This window comes from Siniperca chuatsi, linkage group LG17, assembly GCF_020085105.1.
Source record: "Siniperca chuatsi isolate FFG_IHB_CAS linkage group LG17, ASM2008510v1, whole genome shotgun sequence".
Lineage (NCBI taxonomy): Eukaryota > Metazoa > Chordata > Actinopteri > Centrarchiformes > Sinipercidae > Siniperca > Siniperca chuatsi.
Window position 1 is genome coordinate 11,519,186 of NC_058058.1, and position 20,460 is coordinate 11,539,645.

The 20,460-nt window shown below is 39.5% G+C and overlaps 1 long non-coding RNA gene across 1 annotated transcript; it reads left to right on the forward strand.

The window, feature by feature from the left end:
* The first annotated feature begins 850 nt into the window (after positions 1–850).
* On the forward strand, positions 851–14,500 carry LOC122864909. Its single transcript, XR_006375347.1, has 4 exons — positions 851–1,160; positions 3,196–3,243; positions 6,111–6,338; positions 12,796–14,500. It is a non-coding gene; the product is annotated as an uncharacterized LOC122864909 (long non-coding RNA).
* Positions 14,501–20,460: the final 5,960 nt, after the last annotated feature.

Genomic DNA, 20,460 nt, shown 5'->3' on the forward strand with positions numbered 1-20,460 from the left:
AAATGATGAGCACGTCTATGGCTATGCATACAAACAAGACTGAGACCTTATACAATAACGTTTGCGAGGATTCGTCTTTCATTGACTCAAAAGATTTCTGGTGTGATTATCATGCTAATTATCCAAGCCGGAGCGCCTCTCCAGTCTGCCTCTACACGTTTCAGCTGCAGACACCAACATCTTTGAGATATGTCAATTCTGGGTGAGAAGCCAAATACAAAGACATGACTTTTTACATTTAAACATCTGAAAATTACAGAGCCTTTTCTCCTGTGATAGTGACGTCTGCACTACAGTGCATTCATGAATAGCCTAAATCCCTATATTGGCCCACAATCAATTTTAAAAGCACCAATTATAGGCTTAAATATCCACTGGAAATAGCCTAAAGTGGAACCATGATGCTGAGGTAAAACATAAGCACGATATGAGCACTTTAATGAGCACACTACCTACAAATAGGCCGCGTTCCTAAAGAAGTAGAAATACAACATCTCTTTTCTGGCATTTAAACAACTCTCTATAAGTACGCAACAGGGATATTACCGGGATAACATGATTAAGTCATGCAGATGAAACATACACACTGACTGAAAGCCTCTATAGGACTGTGGTGTTTGGTGGATGAATGATGGTGCCACCATGCACTTCTGCGGGCGTCTGTTGGGGGGCGTGAGAGGCGCTGCCATAGGTCCTTATTATAGGTCCTAATTACATCGACCGTCTTGCATAATATCAAAATTCTGAGAGGGTGGGAACAGTGTTACCTCACTGACTCACGAGGGGGCGGGCCTTGGACGGTGTATATGATTTTGGACAAATGAGATGTTAAACCATTTGGAGACAACGGTGGTGGAGATGTAGCCATCCAGGCGGACCGTCCCAACTCTCCAGTTTGGTGAGGGGAGGACGGGGGCTGTGGATGTGGAGGACAGCCGTGTAGCGATATGCGCGGAAAAAACCAAGAGGACCCGTTAGATTAAAAATAATGGACGGGGCCGGCGGGACGTCACGATGCGCCGTCGCCACAAAGCTCAATACGCCGCTCATGAACGCGCTCACTTGGTTCCCAGCATGCCGCACGTCCGGAGGGACCGCTGCTTACCAGGAGCTCATCCGAGCCCAGTGCAACCCACCCTGCTGCATCTCAGGAGGAAACAGTAAGAACCATGTTTTGTATTATGAGTGATTTTGTGGCAAACGAGTCTGAGTTTAAACAAAAACCTGCAGGAGCGGCACAGCAGAGGGTTTATATAGCGATCTGAGGTGCGTTCAGGCGATAACACACTGTATTATGTGTTTAACCCTATTGTGGAATAAGTGAGGATCTACAGGCCGACGAAAGACTAAATCTACTCTACATGTTCTCCCAGTGAGGCGTGTTCTGCCCTCGGACCTGTTTAAGGTGTATGAATGGTGCGCAGCATCTGAGATGAAGGCTGAACATCATCTGATGGCAGCGGCACAGACGTGTAGTTTCACTTGTGGCTGCAGACACTTTTGTTTGGCACGAGATGCTTCATACATGGCCAGATGTCAGCAGTCAGCTATTTCAGCACTGAGATTAGTCGCCTTTCCTCTGACTACAGTCACAGGTGATCTCCTGTCTCCCACAAGGCCTTTTGGTTATTTTTTTATTGGTGTTGATGTTAACATTGTTCCAAAAAACGAGGAATTGTTCATTCTCTCCTCTCTCCTTCTTCCCATTTAACCTAGCCTACATTTTGAATAAGAGATGACTCCCAGAAAATACCAAACTAATGAGTGTTTTTTTTTTTTTTTTTTTCTGCCTTGGCAACAATGGTTTAGTGTCTTTGATGCCAATAAAGCAATGTTGAATTTAAACTGGAATCTTTTCAGTGATGCTGACCCCGGATCAGCCATATGCTCTGTTGTTATTATCCCCAGTATTACATAAGTTCGTGTTGCACCATTTCCACGAGTTTAGTTCACAAAAACTGGAGAGATAGTAAACCCTGCCGCTCACTTTAGCTATTGTAGATTTTATTGTAACTGTAATTATAATGTTGCATGGGTCTACTGTATAACGCCGGCCTGTGGTGCCAGAGTGGCCTCAGGCGGTGCAACCTTTCACGGCACAGTGCTGTGTTGTGTTTGGCCTGTTTGCTGTCAACAGATTACGCGCTGAAAAGCCTAAGCAGGGGGGAAAGCATGTATTTAAAAAAAAAAAGCAAAAGGTGATTATTGTACATGAACCCAGCAGTGTGCGGCTTCCTGCAGCCTGGGATTATACAGTACGGTGCCAGCAGAGAGCTCTTACATAAAGCCTGTTTAATCTGTGTGAGTGGGAAGCCAGACCTCCCTCTAATGCATGTATACGTTTTATGTCTTATGTTATAATTATTACATAACATTTTCTATAGTAGCCTATTGAGTAGGTCTATATATTTATAGTGAATGTATTCATGACTGTTGCGCCAAACTGTGGCTGAGGAGAAGTTTTCCTGTTAATTTACTATATTTTTGGACTTTCTTTTGCAAACAATGTCTCTATGCATCAGTTTTATAAAAGAGAAACACAGATTTTACACGTGCATGGGACTATTTACTGTATTTTGCTTCATCACTAAGGCCCTGAACTGCATAACTCACTCGTACAGGGTCCAGACCGCATGACGCAAAGGCGCAATTAGTCCCCAAAATGAAGACATGAATCGGGGCTATATCATATGCAGTAAAACATGACTCTGCACTTAGACTGAACAGGTGAATCCAGGGGGAAAATATTCGGCTCAGTGTTGAATGACCTCGCACATTAAATCGCCCCTAAAGCCGTGAGCCATGAGACACGGAGATGGTTAGAAGACATGCTGAGACAGCTGAGACTGTGCCGTGAGACACAAGACTATAACATGCTCTAATTTGAAAAGGGACCGCTGTGAGTCTGCAGCAGCATCTCTGGAGGCTCACTCTGGTGCAGAGTCAGTGAAGCTGCAGGTGCAAAGCTCCGACTTAACGACCCTGCTGAGCAACGCAAACTGGACTCGTTTGGGGCTGTCAGTGACCTAGTAGGCAGATTTCCCACGTAGAGGTGTTTTCCAGGGATTTTCCAGAGAGAGAGAGAGGGAGATGTGTGTTATTCTGCCTACTAATTATATATGATGTATTGTACTGCGACATTTTAGTGGACTTTTCATCCTATCCCCAAGTCATTTTTTTTCTTTTTTATTCCAGAAACTTAAAGCACCTGAAATGAAGATGAGGGCTTCCTCCAACTCCCAGGTGAATATGAATGATTTCACGTTTAACACTGATGCATCTGCGTGTGACTTAAACTGGCTAACAGCTCTCAATGCAAGAACATTAGGAAAATCCATATAGTACAACATCTTTCTTCCTCTCTCTCTCTCTCTCTCTCTCTCACACACACACAAGCGAAAAATCAAGCGACCACGCAGCAGCAGCACGCTGTGTGGAACTAATCGATTACTTCTGGAAATCATTTTAAAATCCTTTCTGGATCCTTTTTGTGGACGCGACTGTTCCGCTCACGTTTTGCAGCGTTTACAGCCTTTTATGGTCCTGACAATCTATTAAAGTAGAACATTTTTCACTGTATTGCTGCCAAGTTACCTTCAACGAAAACGTCAGTGTAATTTCCCCACAAAGACTTGAGGGTCAGCGGTACCTAATGTCTTTTTTCTTTCTTTATCATTTTTCATGCATTACAGTATAGGTTTTTAATAGCTACTCTATAGTGTCACTGCTTTCTCTACTATACTGGTCTCTGCACGGCCTGTATCCAGGAAATGCATCAGATATTAATTCAAAGAAAAAGGACATTTTTAGGACATTATTTGGGACAAGTCGTCTCATTTGAGCCGTTAATTTACAGGCAGTATGTGCTCAGTATTTAATACATGCTTTAAATCACAAATGCTTTGTGAAAGGCTCAGGTTAGCACCTGACAGAGAGACCTGAATAACACAAAAAATAAAAAAAAGGAAATAATAAAATAATAAAAATATATAAAGAAACCGTTGCGATTATAATACTTGTTATTAGCATTTTATTCAATTTAGAGAGAGAGCAAAATACACACGCGATTTAATATAAAACGATTACGTGACAATTATTTTGTCCATTGTAGCAGCTACAGACATCCTACTCAAATTTCATGCAATTCAAAAAAAAAAATAAAGTATAATTTTAGCAGCTTTAAAAACTTAAAAATACACTCGCACATACACTCATAGACTTGATGGGACACATTTCTGTAGCCAGATAATTCGGTTCAATTCAATACAACTTTATTTATCCTTGTTAGGGAAACCGTAGCCCTTGCAGCAGCTCGCCACCCAGATCAGCAGACACACACACAGTAGATGGGAAAAGAAAAGCAAAGCACTGTTAATCACAAATCTAAAAACATTCAAAGGCTGTAAGCGTAAAATAAACACATTAAATAAACGAGAAAGTCGTCAGTAGGTGTGAATGTGAACCCTGAAGTCGTGAACTCGTGTTGAAACGTGTGTGTCGCGGCCTGAAAGGTAAAACAGCAAAGTGAGCTCCCAAATGGATGTTGTTGTTTTTTTTGGCAAAAATCCAAAGCCTATGTATAATTCATCTCTCTCTGATTTATAGGAGACCTTTCAGAAAGCAGATGTAAAATAAAATGTAACGCAAGCAATTATGTGTATAACATCTTTATCTGCATTTTCCGCCTTTCTGTAAACAACCTGCAGCTTTAACTGCTGTAACTGTTCGTTCAGCAGTGGCCTATTTTCACGATGCTGTAAGAAAGAACATCCTCTCCATAATGGCGTGTGTGTGTGTGTGTGTGTGTGTGTGTGTGTGTGCGCGCGCGCGCGTGTGTTAATTAGGCATCACACCTCGCTGCTAACGCACTAATTGAAAGCCAGCGATGCCCGTGACGTCACTCCCCTCTCTCGCCAAAAGCCATTAAAAAAAAAGAAGAAGCTGTTTATGGAAAAAAAACAAAACAAAAAAACAAAGAAATGCATTTTTTTTAAATATAATTTCAGAGATACACACACACACACTAATGTATTTGGCTTGGGGTCTAAATATTTTAGTATTTTCACATAATTATTATTAATGGAAATTATGTCCAAATATAAATAAATAAAATGATCTTACTCAAATGTCTTCTAATGCTTTAAATAAACATGTAATAAATACGACAGGGTACAAATATTGCTTCATAATGTAAATTAAATTAATAAAAATAACCTTATCCACAATAACTGTCACAAATGTATCGATTTACTTATATGCATTTTCTAATCTAATCAGTTTTTTGCACATTTAGGTGAAGATATGAGTCACTTACACATGTCCTTCTGAGAAATATATCAAATTAACCCCTTTACAGTTGGTGCTGCATCTGACCTGACATGCTGGACTGAAGATATTTTATACTATTGTGCAGGGAATATTTTGAGGATATGAAAGTTTTATGTTAATAATATTCCAATAATGCTCAGGGAGAATATAGAGCAGTATTCTAAGATGTAACAAAATAACAGGAAGACATTGCAAAAATGTACATCTTGTCTGCCTGTACAGCTAAAATAATTCCAGATGGGACTTTAAAAATGACTGAATACCTTTATATAGTAAATGAGTATTTACCCCTACTGTACAACGAGTGCATGTGTTAAATTTTCAGGGGATTTCCTCTTTGCATTCTACTATAATATTTTCTATTTACACTATTTGTGTAAATTATTCCCCTCAGTGCTACTTTATCCCCGGTGTCTGATGCCCCTCATAAAGATCTTTATTGTTGTTGTCTTTAGTTCACTGGATAGTCGGCTATAATGCTTTGTTTTGAATTCCTATAAAGAACCCATTCACATTTCAGTCATATAAAAACACTTAATAGCTTGGAAAATGTGTTTTCCCAGCAGTATCCCTTGTGAATCTTTAGTCATGCTTGTTTTTCATCTCATTTCACTGAGGCGTTTTTAACACCATGTGATAAATCATCTGCATTAACACTCCATATTTATGACTATTACTGTCATTATTTCCACCTCTGGAATACATGCAAAACACAGTGAATTCGCTTTGTTTTGGTGATTTTGCCCTTTAAGCAGTTTTCCTGTCACTGTTTGTCCTCACAGGTGTGTCGGAGGTTGTGTGTGTGTGTGATGCTGGCAGAGAGCTGTGTTCGCAGGCCTGAGGGGTTGTCTGTTATCTTTGGTTATCTAGCTGTATGAGTGACGTACATTCTTCATAAAGCTAGATAACCGAAAGTAACAAGAATCCCATTACACGCCTGCACGGGAGAAGAAAACTAAATAAAAAAAAGCAGCAGCAGAGAGGAATGGGCTCGGACAATGCACGTGAAGGTATGATGCTGTGTTACATAAGGGGTAATTTTAAAGGGAGGGGAGGGGTCTCTCATAGAGGATCCAATGTGCACAAGGCAACACAAATAATTAATATTTGAATTGAAACTACAGAAAGCGTCTTGATTTTCACAAAATACATCACATTTGCTTGTTGTATATTCAAACCAAACCAAATCAAACTGTGTGGATTCGTACATTGTGCTGGTTGACAGGATGATAGTGTGTGAGTTTGTGTGTGTGACTATTTCCTCATGCCGGCTCATTTCAAACCACTGGTATAGAGCAAACTGTCAATCAAGGGGTCGGCGGGGACGGAAAAGATAAGTTCAACATTTTTCTTTGTCCTTCCCAAATATGCACTTTAAAGTCACACTTAAATGCAAAATAAGCGACATAGTTACTAATATATATGTTCACCTGCTCCTCTTATTGAAAGATATATTGCAGAAAATGACAAAATAATCTGGTATTTTTACATCCAAAATGTACTTTTATCTCCTGGAAAACAGAGAATCATTAGTGGTGACCTTATTGTGTACACCGAGATAGTACGGTCACAGATGTCTGAGACATTTTGTTGCCTCCAACCCTTCAAATTAAGTAAAACTGGCCTTCTCTGCATAAATGACATCCCATTGTCTTACTAGTTCGGAGTTAATCCTTTTCCTATTCTGTCCAAACATCTCGCTTCAGGAGGAAATGCATCAAATTAACAGAGTACAATGCAATGAAAATCTATTCCACTGTGACTTTAAACCTCTTCTGGTGCTCTGAGGTGAGTGACAGGATGCAGGGCTGAAGCTTTCTGCTAAAGAACATAGACTGCAGGACTCAGTGAAGGGCCAAATTCAAGCATTGCTGACTTTTACCCAAACAACTGACGTACACACTCGAGGGCCAGCCTTATTTTCAAATTCGTTCCCAGGGTTTTAATCTGCTCGGTGTACCAGATTAGACCAACCTGTGCAGCCAAAGTAGACATTTCAGACAGTGTCTAGTATGAGAATCATACAAAACTGAATGACAAACATTTCTGCCACTTTCTTATGTCACAAACCCCACCCATCTATAACTAGAAAGGTAAACTGTTAAATTACTTGCTAGTACTACAGTACTTTACATTCAGTAGAAAAGGATATTTCTCGGTGTACTGTGCCTCAGAGATTTATGGCCTTCACCTAGTTGTATCCTGTCTTTGTTTTTTTAGATTAGAGGCCTCTCCAACTGATCACAAATCGAATCAGGTTTCCTGTGAGGACACTAACAAAGTCTTCACCTGGTTGGTTTGGTGGTTTTGTTTCTGAAAAATGTGTTATCACTGCAAGTACAAATCAGCAATATGCTTGCATGAGCATTATTTCAAGAAGAAGAATAAGGGAGTTTAGAGGTTCAAAGCACTTGGATAGGATGTTGAGATAAATGTTAAATTAAAAAAAACATTTAAGATGATATACTTTAGTCCAGAAAATCCTGAACCTTCCTTTTTATCATAGGTCTCTCTTTTCCTCTCACACACACACACACACACACACACACACACACACACACACTCAGGAATTTCTGTCTAATTGCACTTCTTTTCGGGGAAGAATTTGGCCATAATCTGTTTCTAATTAGCCTTTTTTTGCTTTTTCATCATGCCAGATAATTGGCTAAATTTCTATTTTGGCACAGTTTTCTTGCCTGAATCTTTTTTAGGAGGGAAATCTGTTTGTTGTTGTCGTAGTCAGTGGATGAGGTGTGAAGTACCCATGCTTGAGACATGAAGCTGTAACCCTTTACATTCAGACACCCGATAAATGGATGCATCTACACAAATCTCCTTGATATTTGGTCAAGTTACGGGGTTTGGATGATTCATAAAGAATGATAATGTGCATGCAGCTCCTCTTGGGTTTTAGAGAGCATGTCCTACAGCAGCAGTGGTGCTGAGAGAGGTGAAACTAAACAAAGAACACCTCGAGAGGCAATTAGCGGCACTTTGTCATCATTTGGAGCATCTCCACTCCAGTTGATGCTCTTCTGCAGTTGATTTTCTGCTTTCCCTGCTAAAGAACTCAATGGACAGTGTGGCATCAGTGAGGAAAGATGGTGTGTGTGTGTGATCTCTTCTCCCATATTTAGTGTAGCTTTGTCGAGCATAAATACTATCTAGGAACTAAAAATCTTTAAAAATGGGCAACAAACCTAAATTTGAGATTTATCCAGATTTTTATATTTTTAAACATTTTTTGGTGGACAAAAAAAAGATCACAACCTATTTTTCTGTTCACACACATTTAACACACTCTTAAAGTGACACTGTACTTTCCCCACACGCACTTCCCAACATGTTTCTTCTTTCTTTTCTTTGCATTTCCCCTCGTTCATTTAATTTTATTCTTTTCGTTTTTTCCCCAGCTTGGGTTCTCAGATGGTTGGTTCTGATTTGTATGCATTTGCATAATGAATGTCATTTGCATGCTCAGGGGCAGACCATACCATGAGAACGGCTGTGTTGGTTGTTTGTGTGTGTGGTGTGTGTGTGTGTTCATGCATGGGCACGTGTGTGTTCGTATGTGTGTGGCGTTTATAAAGCACATGTAAATGACACGTTCTACACAAACAGACCATCACAGTGTTGTTGACTTTCGCGCCGACACTGTATAAACACTTTGCTCTTCCTCTCTGACATGTGAGAGTGTGTGGGAGAATTCCTCCTCTGTGTGTGTGTGTGTGTGTGTGTGTGTGTGTGCGTGTTGGGCAGCAATCTGACGATCATGCCTCTTTCTGTCTCTCCGCCTCTCTTTTCCCCTTGTCTTGGTAACCGTTCGGCAATGTACCGACTAGAAGAATGAAAATAAGAGACTCCCCTCCTCAATCCCATAATCCTCCTCTTCTCCGACCCCTCCCTTGCCAGTTTGTCCTCCTCTCCCACACGGCAAGTCACAGTCCTGCCACCATCTTAGGTGTTAAGACTGGCACAAAATGGCAGCTGAAAAAGGGGAACGTGGATAGTCAGCGCTGCACCTTCCCCCACTTCATGTTGGCCCCCCGATTCCTTTCCGTGCCATTGGTTAGCTCAAGACAGTGTTAATTACTGCCAGTGTGTTAATTGTAGAGATCGCCCCAAGAGACACTCGGGAAGGGATGAGATAGGAGGAAACCGTAGAGCGAGTGGCTTGCAAGCTGGCATTTTTAAGGGCAGCTGCGGTTCCTGCATCGCTTTCGTTGTGCCCGTCGTCACGCTGCAGACGCTGACGATCGACCATTTTGTGGTATTCCACAGACGCTCTGAAAACTCTTTTTCGACTGCTTGGTTTCTGAGACGTTAATTAGATTATTCCAAGGGTTTTAATTACAAAGGGTTACAATTTTGCTCTACTGGCATTATTTCTGCACGTGGAGCATTCGCACGATATTTATGCTGCAGGCATGTGCAGACAGCTTCGTTTGATGATGTGGAGAAAAAAAAAACACCTACATGTTCCCTGACACCCACAAGGAGCTGTAATTAGCAACATAGCGGTCTTCATAAATCCCTGCTTGTTATCACACTTCGTTTTCTCATATGTGCAATACACTTTCTATTTGGCTTGTAGAAGAATTGTTGCCGTATGGATTATTTGACACGGCATCATTAACTCTCACTGATTTCTGAATTGGAGGAACATCTGAACTGAGAGTTTACTGGAAATATCATTTAAATAATCTAAAGAGTATATAGCATCCCTTCTCCCTATTGTGTTGCTGCTGAATTAAAACCTTGTGTCTCCAACAGGTCAAAGTTTCAGACCTTGCATCTTTTATGTTAACCATTTGGATTTAAAATGGTCTCATAGTCCAAGAGATCAAATAAAATCTTTAATTAAGTCTTAATAATAAATAAATGTCTCTTGGGAATTAACTGGAAATAACCTAATAATAACCTAAAATAATATACAGTTCATTATATTACAGTACAGTACAGTACTCATTTTGTTCCTGTTGAATGAAAACCATCATGCCAACTTTTCCGGCCTTACTTTGAGCTTCATGTGCACACTGTTTTGATGCACACCATTTTGGTTTTAAAGGCTTTTACAAGTCTTCTCTTTTAGAGAAACATGAAATCCTTCAGCTGGTATGAAAACATTAAAATTCCCCTAATTTGGAGTTTTTTATTTTTATATGACAGTGGCAATTTAGCCGACCTTTAAGCAGGGATTAAGAAGTGAGGACGATCATCTCCTTCGATGCGGTTTTTCTACCTGACCAACGAACCCGCAACTCTCACCATGACCACCAGAAACAAGGGACCCACCTATGAGTTCAGGGAAGGAAAAGTGTAGTAAGTGATTGACTGAGAAAGACTGGACAGGGTGGGAAGGAGGAGAGGGGGGCAGACAGACAAGGAGAGGGAGCCTGCGACAGTGAGATCTCAATAGTGAGAGGCCTTCTTTGTGTTTCTGTGTGAGGTTTATTTTGGGGGGTGCAGGGAGCGCTAAGAAAGGAGGGGAAGAGGAGAGGGTGGGGATCCTATCCTGGGCGCTCAGACAAGCGGCACATTGTCCTCCCCAATGTGTGGCGGCACTTGTGGCGTAACGCCATTATTTAGGCCAGTGGAGGGAACGGGGGTCTGGAGACCAGCTTAACCAAAACTCCAATTAGACCCGGATCGTCCTGATTAATGGACGAGGGAGATTGGTAAACAATGCCGGCCATTGTTAATGTAACCCCCCCTCCTCACACACACATATACAAACCCCTACCCCACTGGTTTCTTTCACACAGCAGACCCTCCATCCCTACTGCCTCTGACACACACACACACACACACACACACACACACAATTTGTCTGTCATGCCAGTCCTCACAGTCCTGCCATTAGCATGCAGCTCTTGTTTTTTGTTTCAGTTTTCTCAGCCTCAATGTAAAGTTTGGGTTGATCCTCACATACAAAACATATGTACATAAATGTGAATTATTAATCTTCCCATAGATAAATGTAAATAGTTTAAGTAGATTTTTCAAACAAAAATATAAAGTTCATGACAAAAAGTTCACATTTTGCAAACTAAAACAGTAAATTTATGAAAAAAAGATTACAGTTGAAATTCTAAAAGATATTTCCTAATGTATTTAACATGCACATAAAATGTGATTATAAACGTAACATTTGAGTCAGTAACATTTAAGAACTAGATGGAGCGACGAAACTGAGGCGTCTTTCTTCAAAAGCAGCGCTGGGCTCATATGTTAATCACACACCATGCGATGCTCGGCTCTGCATTTCAATACGTCCTACTTTATTGTTTTTTTTAAGCATATGCGCTGAATAATTAGCCACCACATAGTCCAATCAGGGGCATGCCAATGTGGGGTTGCCATAGCGACCCCATCAGTTCTTAACCCCCCCACCCTCCCTTTCCCCTCCACCCCCCACCTTCTCCTGCCTGCCTACAAACAGGACGGGGAAAAATAAAGCGTGGGAAAAAACACTTTGGTGGCTCAGACAATGATAGTGGGGGTGGGGGGGGGGTGGGGTGGGGGGAGGAAAAGGAGAGGGAGAAGGAGGAGAGGAGAAGGAGGTGTGATGTTGGTGATTGGGAGAGCAGCTTGTGTCTAGACTGGCAAATACAGACATGGTTGTTTTGGAGTTTGGTGTTTTTGGGGGGTTGGGGGGCATATTTCATCTCCTCTGTCTGGGTTGATTGTGTGTGTGTGTGTGTGAGTTTATTCCCTCTGTTATTAGTGTGCCATCTATGGGCAGTGAAAGGGAGCTTACAATAAAGTGTTAAAAAAGGCAGTAAAGGCCACTCAGAAGGCGATACAGTAAACAGTAACACTGCTTTGTGATAAATTATGCCTGGCTTAGCTCAGAGTCCCACAAATGTTTGAGTCTTTGCACATGATCCGGCTGCAATCCTTCCACATATTTAACATTTTTAGGAGCTTCTAAGCATGTACAAGAATTAGAGAAAAAATGCTTTTATATGAATGTTGTTTTTTTTGCACTTGGCTTTGTCCAAAAAGGCTGATTGTTCCCCAGTTACAACGGATGTGTGTGTTTCATGCAGGATACATGTGTTGGATTATTAATTGCATGTGTTGAGCCTTATTTAACCAGGATGGTCTCCTGGGATCTATATCTTTTAGTCGTCGCCTGTCCTGTACTCTAAAGGCAGTGAAGTTGAACACCGTAGAATAAGAGCAACTGGGGAATTGTGGGGATCTGAGCCAACTGGTTCACCAACATAATTTGAATAAAATACAGTATTAAAAATGCATACACATATATATTCTGTTGTTCCACATATTGTATTTGTACATGTATCATTAGTGAGGAACAAATCCAGAAACTGTACATTTCTACTGTGCACGTTTTGGTCTTTCTAGATGCAAATTTGGAAGACTGTAGATAAATGTGGTTGTGCTATATCTTGTAGCTTATTAATGGATTTGTAATAACGTCTCCTCTGTCTTTTCTTTTAGAGCTTCTGATCAGTCTGGAGTTGGGAATCACCTGATCTTCGCCTCTCATCTCTTTGAACTGTGACTTTGAGTCCAGTGATGTTCATTTCAGGACTACATCGTCCACTGACATACTGGAGGAAATACACGGATTCTGTGAAAGCAGCCGTCTCCAACAACTGAACAGCAGACAGAGTTAAAAATGTCAGGTCTTAAAAGTGGTAATGGATACAAAAGGCACTGTTTTCTGATGCTTCAACAGAACATCTTTATCTGAATGACGACAGAAAGAAACCAGAAGACTTTGATACAAGTGGACAAACTGACATTTGGCCGTCATGAGGCTGAAACTATGAGAGTAAAGGACGGCAAAGTGGAGTCTGTGTGTGTGTGCATGTGTGTTTTACACTGTGTTCTTGGGAACTGCTCTGCACAGCTGTTCAGGAAACATCTGCACTACACAAATTCAGTCATTTGAGATTTAAAATATATTTTTTTTAAAGAAGGGGAAAAAGTTAGATGACAAAAATAGTTGCTGTAGTGTTTTGAATTTGTAGTATTATTCATTAGTTCAACAATTTATTCTCCTTTAGATCAGTAATTTGTCATTTCTTCTCACTTATCTTTTGAATCCTATTTGTTTCTAATTATTTCAGCTAGCAGTGAAATTTGTCCATTTTTCTCATGTAAAACTTTAGATGTTTCAGTCAAATTGTTGACAATCTGTGTGACTTGATTACTTGAGACATTTAAAATTATTTTGTTTTATGGACCTGATCCATCAACTATAAATTTTATATCAGTCCTTGATGATCTGACTGTTTTTAGACACAGCACATTCTTCACATTTCATCATCTCATAAATGTATATTAGATTGTTTTGTACATTTCTGTTTGAAGGCAGTATAACCTTTGTTCTTCTAGATAATTTATATAACATTTTTTCCTATTTTGTGTACAACAGTAGCTTAAGATTGGAACATAATTTCATAGCAACTTTTTACACTCTTCATTAAACTATTTTTATTTTCAGTGTATATGTTTAATCAAGAGAGCTACTATCACTGCAGGAAGTATTTTTGTGCAATTAAAACTGCAATATGTTTACTTTTTATCTATGCAAAAGAAATGAGTAGGAGGTTTTGTTGGGTTTACACTATCTGTATTAGTGTTTGCACATGAATTGTGTTGTTACTGTAAGTTTGCTCATTAAATGTACAGGTTCAGTTTGTTTCCACAGTCTGAGAGAAATGTGGTGAATTGTGATGTTTTACTAATATGCACTATATGAGCACAGGTGCAATGTGTGTGCTATGTTGCTGTTGAAGTGTGTTTTCTAGTAGAAACAATGAATACAGTCCTCGCTAGAAGTGTAGTCTTTCCTTTGGTTTAATCAGTAATTACAATTACTGATTAAATCTGGATTTATTCCACATTTCATTTGTCAAATCATCTCCTCTGACAACGTAATATTGAATGCATAGGATTTCGTTTTGATCTAATGTGGAGAACTTGTGAATATGTGCAATAGAGGCTATGCAGTTTGAATACTCTTGAGAGGCAATGATATAATTGACAATATAATGCACTATGATACTGTTTCAGGTGTCTCACAAGCGTGATTTGCACATGAGCTGCTGTTAATGTGCTCGATCTCTGTACTATGCAACTGTTTCTACTGCAGTTAATTTAATCAATAAAAGTATTAATGTTTACAATGAGACAATTACTGTATGTGTGTGGATTTCCTGTGTCTACGTTTGTGTTAAAAAGGTACATTTTCTATGATGAGAATGTGAAGGATGTAGAATCGACCATGACAATCATTATTTCACAAACTTGTTGAACCATCACATTACGTCCATATTTACAATATTGCATAATGTTTCTGTTACAGTACATCGCCCACATACTGACGTTACATAAACAACGAAAAGAAGCAAATCTTGGCACTTACCTTATGCACATATGTGAACCTGACCTGAACCATCCATTTACTGTAGCCATGATTGGCTGAAGCTTTTAATTATAAAAAAACCCCCTACATAAATACACATAAAAGGCATTTTAAATCAACTACATATAGAACATTTTAAACGAGTCTTGCTTCGTTCATTTGACATCGCTAATGTATCAGGCTTGTAACAAAAAGGTACTGAACAGGATATCTGAGCCTGTGTCATTTCTAGCACGCTCTATTACATGGGGATGTATTTGGGTACATTACCATCGAGATGTGTGCTTTAATCCATTTTCTGGTAATTGTTGTTTTTTAAAATCACTTATTTATGAACGATAAGGTCAGTTACACACTTTCTTTCACGGCTGTCATCTGGTGCAGTCCTTTACGGTTGCCGTCAGACACACAGAAGCTCTCTTACTTTCCTACCCAGCAGCTCCCAGCAGGTCCAAGACTGGAGACTTTACTGTCAACTCTGATTCACTCACACACTTGACTCGTTTTAAACTGTAATTGAAGCGATCGCTGGGAAAAACCATTCTCATGTGAAGATACAGCAATTTCCCTAAATTTTGTTAAAGTCCAACCAGCACTGTCTGATGGAGAATGTATTTTGTGCTATTTATGATGCCGGTAGTCAGACTTGTTTATGATGATTTCCCTTTACATTACACAGAGGTTTGACACTGGGAAATGTTACATTACATAAACTTGGAACATTTAATGAATAATGCATGAGCTCACTTAGAGAAACCGCCTTGCTGTGAATTTAAAGATGGACTTAATAGAATTTAAAGTTTCAGAAACTATTCAGGTTGAATGGATGCTTTTGGATTTAATTATTTAATAACATGTTTTCTTAAAATCTGAGCTGGCGCCATTGGGTTTTATTGTTTGTTTATGAATTCAGGATCAAGACGTGGTTGTACAGTTCTACACTGAAAGTAATATAACTATAACTGACCAACCGATTACACAAAACCCTCATTAGAAACGTCTGGAGGTGGAAACACTCCAGTAGTCAACACAGAACAACACGCTCATATAAAGACTAAACACAATCACTGATCAATGTTTACACGCACTGTACACTTGCAGAGGAATATCTGAGTCACATCTGGATGATGTGTTGCGTCTGGGACAGCGTGGCACAGCTGCTCTTAAGGAGGCGCAGGCCAGAGGATCCAGCTGCTGCTGCTGCACTGCAAACAAACGCTGGAAACATCTGGAAAGACGAGCTCCTCGTTCAGCTCACAAACACTCTGGGACTAAAGGGTTCATCAAGGAAAATGGTTTCTGAGCTTTTGTTTCATGCATAATACGCCAGACACAAATTGTTCATAGTAAGTGGTCGTCATGGAAGCATATGTAATGCACAACTCTCCTTCAACTCATATGCGACAGAAATTATAACTACAGGAGGTATGTTGATGTTTTAGATAGGTTTGAATGTATTGTGATAATTGTTTTGTACTGTTTTGTTCTTCATCAGGCTGTTTTACATGCATCGATATATGAAGTTGTCCATCAGTGAAGATGCCCAAAACTCACAGAATGACACAGATTTCTAATATTTGTGTTAACCCTTCTTTAAATTTTTTTAAATGGCCGTGTACAGTTTAGACATTTGTGTCACAACTTTTCGAATGCAAGTGAGTTTCACCTACTGTCAGGAATGTATGTACTGACTGCACTGCCTGCATGACTCGAAACAAGACGACCCTTGTGTTCACTTTACTTGTCGCAGTCTGATGACAGCATAAAGATTTAGCTTTGGGAGTTTAATAATGTGCACGTACAACCCATTTTCGTTTTGCTTCCAAAGCTCAGAAATGCCTTTTGGTAACATTACACTGCCAGTCTAATGTTTCTAAATACTCCTCATTTTAGCATTTTTGGTTAAATTGTTCAATTAGTAGGTACTCTTAGGAAGGAAAGATCGTCTTCAAGAGAAATTGCCAGAAAAAAAACTTAACTTGTATAATCATTTACAAGTTATCTAGGAAAGACTGCCTTTGCTGTTAGTGTCACCTCCAGTCACCTAAACATCAAAACATGTTTACCTTTCTGTAACTTCAAGACTATTCTCAGTAATATTTGTTATGCACCTGTGGGTGATTTCACTGAGCCTGAAACCTTGTTTATTGTCAGTTTTCTGTTTTATTAATTGATTCTGCTTTTCTTGTTATTTGGTATCTACCGTTCTACTAAAATGCTCAACTAACCTCCTGTACACTGTATAAATAAAAGGTTAAATACATGAATATGAACAATGTTGGATCAAACTGTGGATACTGACAAAAAGTCACACCTCCCAGTATGAAACACACACAGTACTAGTATCAGCTGTACACATTTTACAGTATATTGTCTGTTACAGGAGCCTAATTACAGACTGATCAAGACCATTTGTAGTTAGATTTAGTCTATTTCCAACAAGATAAACACATATGAACATTGCTCAGTTCACTCTAGTGTATTTGCAGTACATTTAAAATCATATTTCTTGAGATTTAAACAAAAATGTAAAGATTTTAGGGTGCCCAAACCTTTTTGACTGGCAGTGTATTAAAAGAGGGCAAAACCCCACTGTTGCAAGCATAAGAACCACTGCACATCTTGTAAACAGAAGAATTTGTTTATTACTAAGGTAAAACATAAATCCTGAATGAATGAGAGAAGGGCCATATGACAGGTAGGCCCTCCGCTGCAGTCAGAGCTGCAGATCGGCCTCCAGACAGCAGGAAAGTTACGGGAACCGTCTGATTATAATGTAATCAATAACAAAACAAAAGCTCATGTCTGGGAGGAAAATCGTGGGAAGTACCGCTGAGGGCCTGATTAGCATTCTGTATTGCGAGTCCCTGTGGGCCGTCTCCTGGAGCCCCCCAACCCAGAAGTGAAGAATGGCTGCGCGGGAGGGGAGGGGGCAGAGATGGAAGAGAGGTTGCAGAGGGCCAGACGGGGGATGCGGAAAGTCAAGGAAGACAGCTTCACAAAGAAACAAGCATGGTGCTGGGGGGGCGCTTGAGGCATGAAATCAGGCAGTGTGAGGGAACTGGGTTCAAGTTCAACGGCAAATCCTTGTCTGCATGAGGTGATGAAGACAAAATTAATCCTGTCTGACTTGGATGATGTCCAAGACTCCCCCCCGCCTCTGTCTAAATCTATGACTAACCTTAGAGGAATCTGAAAACTGAAAGAAAGAAATTATTTGGTTGCTTCAGATTCCTCAATGAAAATGAAATGAAGTTCAGATGGTGGTCACAGTCAAATATGCTTCATCTTTTATCTCTGAATCTGTAGTGTGAAAGTCAAATTTGATTTAAAACTTTTGTTTGAATGCATCGGACAGTGTAGTGAGATTCATATTCACACTACTGACAATTAAACAAAAGTAACTAATGACTATTTTCATTATCGATTATGCGTTTGGTCGCGTGTGTATCTGTCCGCAGCTAATCTTGCACACTACTGGACCCATCAGCCTAATATTTTTTGTGCACATTTATGACTGCGTGCTTGTGGACTTCTCGTGGTTGCGGCAATTCACAATTTTTGAAATACTACATCACCTGACACTTTGTCTATGACATTTGCGCATAAAATGACACGCCGTAAGTCAGTACAGACTAAATGGCATGAAATGACACGCAAAAAGCAAAAAAGGCATTGTGATAACACGCAAAATGACTTACACGCCAATGAACTGCATTTCTTGCAGTATGACGCAAACACAAACATCCAGCATGAAAAACTGGAAATTCTCGAAACCTATGTGAACATGTCTGGCTATAAAAGGTGTTGACTGACAGAAAGTTTAGATATTTTTTGTTAAAAGTAAAGCAATGTTATTGTAAATACTCCTTAGTTAAAAAGGTATGCTAGGTATTATGTTAGTTTTTAGTTTTTGTTATATTGGAAATTGCCTAAATCTAAATAGATTCCAGTAGCAGACAGCATACGCCTGTTCCTGGTATTTATCCATATTATTTAGAGTAGATGCCGTCTGTATCCAAGTAACATATTATGAAAAACAAACATCTTAAAACACTGAATAAATTAAAAGGTCAGAAATTAAGTGTGACATGAAGACATCTGACCTTAGGGCAGACGGACAATGGTCCCTTCCTCCCTAATTCACCACCTCTAAACACACAATTGACGGTTTGAATTTGTGTGTGTGTGTGTGTTTGGAGGAGGTTGCTCTGTGTGACCCTGTTTGATGGCCTTTTAAATCCACAAGTTGCTTGACCTTTGATCCCTTTGATTGTTGTTCTGTGTCCTCGCAGGCCTCTGGGATTTCTCATAAAGACACCTGTAACATCCTGCTGGTTAGTTTTTATAGAGTCACACCCTCCTGATCTAATACCATTAATTCTTGCTAACACGGACAGTCAGTGGTGGAAGAAGTATTCAGATCCTTTACTTAAGTTAAAGTGCCAGTACCACAATGTAGAAATACTCCACTGCAAGTAAAATTCCTGCATTTAAAATCCTATTTAAGTAAAATTACAGAAGTATTATCAGCAAAATGTATTTGTGTATCAAAAGTAAAAGTACTCGTTCTGCAGAAAAAAGTCCCCTGTGACTAATATATTATCATATATGACGTTACTAGATTGTTAATCCTGATGCATCAATGTGTAGGTACCATTTTACAGTAGTAGCAGCAGGTCGAGGTGGAGCTACTTTATCTTCTTTATATACTGTTTGGTAGTTTAGTCCAGTGTTTTCAACCGGGCTCGGGCCCCTCCAAAGTGTCACAAGATAAATCTGAGGGGTCGTGAGATGATTAATGGGATAGAGAAGAAGAAAAAAAACTTTGGTTCTGTGCCATAAATCTGTTTTCATTTTTTTTAGACTTTTCTCTAATCTTTGCCTTATTGTTTAATAGACCATTTTTCCTTGTTGGGCCAGTTATTTAAATTAAACCATCTGAGAAGTTTAGAGGTGAAATCACTCTTTGGTGGAACTGCTAACATCTGAAATGTGATAAGGAACTCCAACTAAACGCTGCTTTTTGTAAGGGGTCACAAGCCAAAATGGTCTGAAGCCACTGTTTTAATCCCTAACAATGCATTATAATTTATAAGTTAATTATGTTTTTTTATGTAAAGTGTTAATCTGAAAAGTAACCCGTAACTACACCTGTCAAATAAATGTAGTTTCCCTCTGAATTGTAGTGTAGTAGTAGAGTAGAAGTATAAAGTAGCATCAAATGGAAATAGTCAAGTAAAGTGCAAGTACCTTAAAACTGTACTTAAGTACAGTGCTTGAGTAAAAGTACTTACTTTCACAGCAGAGGCGGATGGCCGTCCACCGTTGAGTCTGGTTCTGTCCAAGGTTTCTGCCTCTTAAAGAAAGTTTTTTATTGCCACTATTGCCAAATGCTTGCTCGTGGTGGGATTTGTTGGGTTTCTGTAAATAATAATATAAAGAGTACGGTCTAGACCTGCTCTATAGGAAAAGTGCAATGAGATAACTTCTGTTATGAATTGGCGCTATATAAATAAAATTTAATTGAAATTTAATTACTTAACTTGTTTTACTTTCCACCACTGTGGACAGTGATCACATGACGCAAGAGAAGCACAAAACACTGAAAATGTACTGCTCAGTAGAAGTAAAGATGTTGTGACTTTACTTCTAATTCTTTACTAATTTGAACTTTTCAGCTTGTTTGTGGTTTCCAAAGCATCTGAACTCATTTTGCCTGTATGATA